The sequence below is a fragment of the Arvicanthis niloticus genome, chromosome 4, assembly GCF_011762505.2.
Source record: "Arvicanthis niloticus isolate mArvNil1 chromosome 4, mArvNil1.pat.X, whole genome shotgun sequence".
Taxonomy (NCBI): Eukaryota; Metazoa; Chordata; class Mammalia; order Rodentia; family Muridae; genus Arvicanthis; species Arvicanthis niloticus.
This window is the reverse complement of record NC_047661.1, coordinates 28,420,699-28,428,954: the sequence shown is the minus strand read 5'-3', so window position 1 is coordinate 28,428,954 and position 8,256 is coordinate 28,420,699.

Here is an 8,256-nt window from a genome sequence, read left to right as displayed (position 1 = left end):
TTTAAATAAAATAACTGCATTTTTCTATGAGTGAAAAGAGCTCTATGATTAATCTAATTACAGATAAAACAGGTATCATGGTAATACACTCATCATTTAAATATTTTTATTAATTAAAACACATTATCCAAAATAAACTATTAAGAAATATTTGTTAAATCTCTTACTAAATGTTCAGTGCCAATCTCATCAGATACATATTCACTTTTAAATTATATTGTGTGGTATATTTATTATGCATTTGAAGATATTAATCTAAAGAATAAATATCACTGGTCACTAAAATACTCACACTGTATTTCTAGTCATAATAGTTTAGGTAGGGGGTTTTCTGAAATTTTCATCCCACAATCTGCAATAGTTTTTCATTGATCAAGTCTGAAATGTCTTATTAGCTCAAAACACTAGAGTGAAAGTTGCACAGTGTTAGTAAATGGCCAGCAAGTAGATTCATAAAGTGGTGTAGAGAGAGAGAGAGAGTGTGTGTGTGTGTGTGTGTGTGTGTGTGTGTGTGTGTTGCACAACACCATAAAAAAGACACAGTAAAGGGGAACTGCAGGACAACATAAGGCAATGGAGTGGGTGTGTGTGTAATATACAACATCATCAGAAAGACACAGAGAAGGGGAACCACACAGCAACAGAGCAACAGAGACACTAGTTCAGAACAAGATGATCACAAATGATGATTCAACAGACACCAAGACCAACTTATAAGTAAACAAATGTTAAGTAGAAAATTACATTAGAGCTAATTTACAGATTGCTAGATGGCATACCAAAAACAAAACTCTACTGCCTTAAACTAACACTAAAAATTAATTGAAATAACATATATCTTAGTTCTCTATAGTATACATAAACAACCCTAAAAATTACACTAGAGAACTTCTCCAGCTGATAAACAACTTCAGCAAAGTGGCTGAATATAAAATTAAATAAAATTAAATAAATCAGTTGCCTTCCAACCTGAGACAAAAATTAGGGAATGAACTCCCTTCACAACAGCCACAAATATTAGAAAATATCTTGGAAGTAATTCTTAACCAAACAAGTAAAAGATCTGTATGGCAATACCCAAAAGATGCCCCACCATGCTACAGGGGTACATGTTCCACTATTTTTATAGCAGCCTTATTTGTGATATCCAGAAGCTGAAAATAACCCAGATGTCTCAAGACAGAAGAATGTATACAGAAAATATGGTTCATTTACACAATGGAATGCTACTTAGCTATTAAAAATGAGGACATCCTGAGTTTTGCAGACAAGTGGATAGAACCAGAAAATATCATCCTGAGTGACGTAACTCAGACCCAAAAGGATATGCATGGTATATAGTCACTAATAAGTGAATACAAGTTAAAAAAAGAAAGAAAGAAAGAAAGAAAGAAAGAAAGAAAGAAAGAAAGAAAGAAAGAAAGAAAGAAAGAAAGAAAGAGGAAAGGAAAGAAAAGAAAAGAAAAAAGGAAAAGAAAAGAAAAGGTACATAATACCTGATACAGTCCACAGAATTTGAAAAAGTCTACAAGCTGAAGTGCCCAAGTGAAAATGCCTCAGTCCCTCTTTGGAGGGAAAAGAAAGCAATCTCAAGTGGGAAGGTAGGGAGAAACCTGGGAAGGAAAGTGGACTGTGGTGGGCAGTGGCAGGGAAAGAGAGGAACCTGATCTGGTATTGGAAAAGAACTGAAGCCCCGAGGGTCTCAGAAAGAATTGAAACAGGCAACAAAGGGAGGTAGGAGGTTGAGGGCACCCTCCAGAATGTATCAGAGACCTGGGAGAGAGAAACTCTCAAGACTCAAAGGGAGGGACCTTATGTGAAATGCCCTAAAATGGGGAGAGGAAACTTGTAGAGCCCACCTCTAGCAGATTATCAGGTGAGGGATGAGGTTGCCATCCTACAGTTAAAACTCTGAACCATAATTGTTTCTCTTTGAAAGAACTGCAGGGATGGAAATGGAAAATAGCCTGAGGAAAAGAAGGTCCAGTGACAGGCCCAAAATAATATCCAGCTCAAGAGGAGGTCCCAAGGCCTGACACTATTACTGAGGCTATGGAGGGCTCAGAAAAAAAAGACCTATCATGACTGCCATTGGAAGACAGAACAAGCAGCTGAAAGAGTCGGATGCAGATATTTACATCCAACCAAGGGACAGAAACTGCTGACCCCTGTGGTTGAATTAGAGAAGATCTGAAAGAATCCTGTAGGAGAACAAGTAGTCTCAATTAACCTGGACCCCTGAGAACCCTCAGATACTAGACCATCAACCAGGTAGCATGTACCAGCTGATATGAGGTTCCAAACATATATACAGCAGAGGACATCCGGGTCTGTGTTCAGTGGAGAAGATGCACTTAACCCTGAAGAGACTGGAAGCCCCAGGGAGTTTAGAAGTCTCATAGGGTTGGGGTGGTGACATTCTAGTGGAGATGTGGGGGTGGGGAGGAAGTATGGGATTTCGAACAGTCCTGGAGTATAAAAAAGAGAAAAAATAATAAGTAAATGATTATAAAAAATGAAAAAAATGTGATATAAATCATTCTATACATTAAATTTTTCGGAGAATATATATAATGACAGAGATGAAAATTATATACTTAATATAATGTCGCCTTTCAGAACTATATATCAAATTCATACAACATGAAATTGCCTGCAGGGAACAAATTAAAAAAGAAAATTCACACCTAAATTTGAGTATTGAGTTATCAAAAATATGTAAATATTACACAATACAAGTAGAAAACTTAATTATTTCCCCTGATATTATAGGTAAGGGACATTTAACTCAATTATTAGTATTAGTATAAAAGAGGCATTTTGATAAATTTTAATGATATTTTTATTATTCAAAACAGTTTTTTAAATTAAATATATTTTTATCATAGTCTTATCTTCTCTCTGATTTTTCTAGATTATCTCCTCATCCTTTCCCACACAATTTTTAAGTTTTTTTCTCAAATAATTGAACAAAAACCCAACACAGAAACAGAACTACCAAAAAACAAAACAAAAACAGAAAAAGAAATTTAATACCATTAAACAATACCCAAAAAAGAAACAAAGCAAGCAAATCACATCAAAGTAAAACTAAATAAAAGTACACACACATACACACATACACTCACACACACACACACATATATATATATATGTATATATATATATATATACACATACATACATACACTAACAACATATATACATACACACAGTCACACACACACATACACACACACACACACACACACGCACCACAATGGAGTTTATTACAGTTTGGTCACAACTCCTGAACATGAGCCCTATCTTGGAGTGGTTGATATATCTAGTATCACTTCATTGAAGAAAATTGACTTTTCCTTCTCACAGGCGCTATAAATGACAGTTAACCTTTACCCTCATGGAAAGATTTCATTCATTAGTTTACCCACTTTCTTTAAATATAACAAAATAAAATATATTAAGATAAATCAAAACGTTTCACTAAGGGTGGATAAGAATAAACAAAAGAAGGAAAAAAGCCCTAGAAAAGACACAAGAATTAGAGACTTGTTCACACAATTGGAATTCCATAAAATCTCTCAACTGTAAACCATAATATAAACATAAAATACCTGGTATAGAACAGTGCAAACCTTATGTATGCTATGTCACTCTCTGTAAGTTCATGAGAACTTTGCTCATATGGATTTAGAGAGCATAGTTTTCTTGGTGTCATTTATATCTTCTAGCTCTTACGTTCTTCCAGCCTCGCTATTCTGTGGGACAAAATTCCCTGAGCTCCAGGGAATGAAAGACAAAATGAAGACATCCCATTTAGGACTGTGTTCCACAGTCCCTCAGTTTGCAAAATATTTGACCGTGAGTCTTTTTGTTTGTCTATTATGCAGCAGGAAGAATTTTCTGTGATAATAGTCAAATCAGAAATTGATGTATAAATAGAAATATAACAAAATATTATTAAGAATCCTTTTTGCACTACGTGTGTGTGTGTGTGTGTGTGTGTGTGTGTGTTTGAAAAGTATTATTTTGTACTTTACTAGGTCCTTGAGATATCTAGTTTTAGGTTCTTGGCAACAAATCTATACCCAAGCAGTGTTGGGTGTAGATTTCATCTTTTGGAGTGGACCCTAAGTCAAATCAGTGTTCTACACTAAGTCCCTGAGTTACCTAGTTTCTGGTTCCTGGCAACCCAAGCAATATTGGGTGTGAATTTCATCTTGTGGAGTAGGCCTTAAGTCAAATCAGTGATTGCTTGGTTACTCCCACAAACTTTGTGCCAACATGGTCCTAAAATATTTTGTAGGCAATTGATGATAGTAGAAAAAGAGTATGTGTCTGGCTTGGTATTTACTTTTCTCTTTGATAATACATACAGTAATTTTCACTACCAAAGACTCTATAATATAGGGGTGAGGCTCTCTATAGGCACCAACTGGACATCTCCATCTTTAGTGAGCTATGTTGGTATAGTCTTCAGCTACAGAGGCTTGCTGTCAGATTTTAGAGAGCCACTTACCGTCTTAGCAATAGCCTGGCTTGTTTGAGAAATTTTTTATAGCCCCCTTGGAAGCTTCATTTAGAGACAAGAGATGGCCAGTTATGACTATCTCCCCCATCAAATGGTAATTTCATTTAAATAACTTTCAAATATGTATGTATTTTAGGAAGGTTCTACTGTATTAAGTTTCCATACAATTGATCAAATATCCCTTAATTTTAGCTAACTCTTTCTGTATTTCTTTCTATACCTCTCTCATTACTACCCCTATCCACTTGATTCTTCCATTCCAATCCCAGCCCCCTTCAATACATACCTATCTATTCCATTTCTATTGCTTAATGATATCTATCTTTTCTGTTTCTTTTTCTATTCCTATAACCTTGTGGCTTTATTGATTATATCTTTGTTATCATTATATCTAATATTCACATTTAGGGAAGTAAATACCATTTTTGTCTTTCTGGGTCAGTTATAGCTCACTCAGGATGATTTTTTTTCAGCTGCATCTATTTGTCTGCAGATTTCATCTTGTCATTATTTATTGGTTGAGTAATACTGCATTATATAAATGTAGCAGTTATTAATTATCCATTCTTTTGTAGAAGAATCTCTAGGTTGTTTTAAAATTATAGTTACAATGAATAGAGCATCACTGATCATGATTGAGCAAGTGTGGACGTACTTTACAATAGGGAGCAAAGCATTTTATTTCACCAGAATGTGGGAATGGGGACAGATCAACCTCAACAGGAGGTCTAACAGAGAACTAGGGATTGGAACCAGAGATTGGATTTAGTAGAATGGATGGAGAGGTAGAGCAGTTAGCATACCACGAGTGGCTTGTGGGTTCCAAGAAACTGCCAGCTGGTGTTTGAGGCCTGGTATAAATTATCATGTACAGAAAGGACATGAAGATCTATGGGAGAAACTAGAGAAGGGGAGGATGGGAGAGTGCAGAAATTGTTTTGTTGCAGAGCTGGGGATTAGACTGAGAGATTTCTTTGGAGAAGGATGTAAAGCTATACCTTTTTTCATGGCCCCAATGGCCACACATTTTGAAGGTTTCAGTCCATATTTTTGAAATTAATAATAATAATAATAATAATAATAATAATAATAATAATAAATCTTGAGGTTCTAGATACTTTTAAGTGTAACTCTCTCAACCATTTTGATCATGGACTCTGTCCACTCATCTAATTAATGTTGTCCTTAGAGTTGTTCCTGATTCACCCTCCTCTCATTTTCAAACCCACATACTGATAATTTCATGTAAAAAAGCCTTCATAACTTTAATATATGTTACATAATATACAATACTTTATATTTATATATATTACAGTTATAGAGGCATGTATATATGTGTTTTTATTTGCCTGAAAGAATTGTATTTAATTTACAAATTTAAATATAGACAGATGATATTATTCACATTAATTTTAAAGTTCTCATACTTTGGAAATTATTAGGGTGCTTCAGATTTTTCTGTGTTTCATTACCCTTCCATCATAATAATTCCTTGTGAACTCTCAATATTCAAACCTCCTAGTGTTATGTGTATATGCAAAGATGGAAGCAAAAGGAGACTGTCTTACATCTGCTCCTTTTATATTTAATGTGTTTAGCTACATAGTTTATAGGTTTTCTCTTCCCAAATGGATTCAGCTTCTTAAATGAATTTATAAGACATCAATAGAATGAGTGCACAGTGATCCATCATCTCACAGACCTTTCTTTCACAAATATGCAAATTTTCTTGATTGCCAGATTTATGTCCTTCTGCTAGGTTGTAAATTAGTCCAGGGGGAAAAATCTCAAAGCAATTTCTGTTAGAGTTTCTCATTATTTTTTTATCAGCCATAAGAAGCTAAATTAATTAAATGTATGTTAATGTGTGTCATATTTAATGCATCATTTCCTTATTCATGTACACTGATATGTGGTAAATATTATTTGCAAACCAGAGCTTTTTGACAGAATTAGTTTATTTAAATTTATTGGTGAAAATTGGAGTCATAATCTGAGAGTAATTTTACATTTTACTCAATATTTAATATAATTTACATGTAAAATTTCATAATAAAAAATTAGAACCTAGAGAAAAAAATATAGCACATTGCCTGGGAACATCACAGGATATTGATCAGGAACAATCTAAGTAAGAATGCCTTATGAAAATAACTTCCCAATATGTAAGAAGAGACACATATATGGAACCTACACTGATTATTTTAACATGCTGGAGAGAGACCACACTAGTGTAGTTCTTTTGGACCACATATTTTCCATGAATTCCCATACAATTTTCACTTCTTCCATAAAAACCCCTGTGACTTGGATATTACTCAAGAGTTGAAGCACCCACCAAATTCTTGAGGGAAAGGTAAACTATCAATATACACATAGTGAATTATCTTTGAGACATACAAGCATCATTCTTACAAAGGAACCTCAAATATCCACACTAATTGATAGATACTCATATTTTGTGAAGTTATATTCTAAATAAATTTTCTAACATAGTTTTCAAAAATATCACAGTGATTATATTTATGTATAGAAGTACATAAGTTTTCCGAAAGAGAAATTATATTTTAAATTAAATAACAATAATAAAGAAAGATACTGGTGCATTTATAGATCTCTTATGCATCTAATTTTCCACTAGCCATGCTAATAAAAGCATATCACAAGTCACAGTCAAAGGTTTTATAATGGATTTTAAAAGAAATTTATAAGGAAATGGTATAAGTATTTTTTTAAGTAGAAAATATCATCTCTCTTTGGCAAGTGTGTTTCAATGACAAAATTCAACTATATCTAAACATTTTTATTTTCTTACAACTTGTATACAAAAACAATAATTGCTTCAAGAGAACTTTTATGAAAAAGCTTACATTCAGTAAGAAGCCAATATGAGTAAGGGCTGACTATTCTAAAATTGACCTGCTCTTTGAACTTTTATTTCACTTCTGTAATTTAGTTAAATTATAGGTTTCAAGTAAAATACACTTGGTAGGTCTGTAGCTCATAATTTCTTGTTACGTTTTTTGTTAGTGGAGATACTGGTGCTATTCCTGTTTGAGACAGGATTTCATGTAGTCTAGAAAAGCCTTGGACTCAATATTTTATTCACAATGAACTTGAACTCCTGATCTCCTTATCTTAGTTTCCTGAGTTCTAGATATGCAGTCAGTGCCACCTCACACAGTCACATCTATACATTTCTAGTTATGCTTGGAATAATCTTTGCCCATTTTTTGTATACTTGACTATAGCCATTTTGAAAGTACTTATGGCCATGATTCATGTGCACTAAAGCAATATGTGCATATTTGCATACAATAAATATGAAAGGCATAAAGGATAGAGAGATGGTAGCATACAAATAAAATTAATAGAGAGTTACAAGTACAAAGATAAATAAAAAACAGTTGGAAAATAATACAAAGATAACAGATATGTGATGGAGTATCCATATATACATAAATATAGACAGATATATAAATTTTATGTATAGATTTGCTAAAGTATAGATGTATACAAATATATGAACAGATATATAGATACATATATTTGAAGACCACTACAAGTTAAGTTATGATGTTTTATATTCATGAATAAGAATTTGTAAAAGACTTTGAACTTTGCTAGAGCTATGTGATATGAAAAAAAAAACCTCAACTTTTAAGTTTCACTATTCACGATATCCAGTGGACTTTATCATCATGTCTGAACTGTTTTCACACATT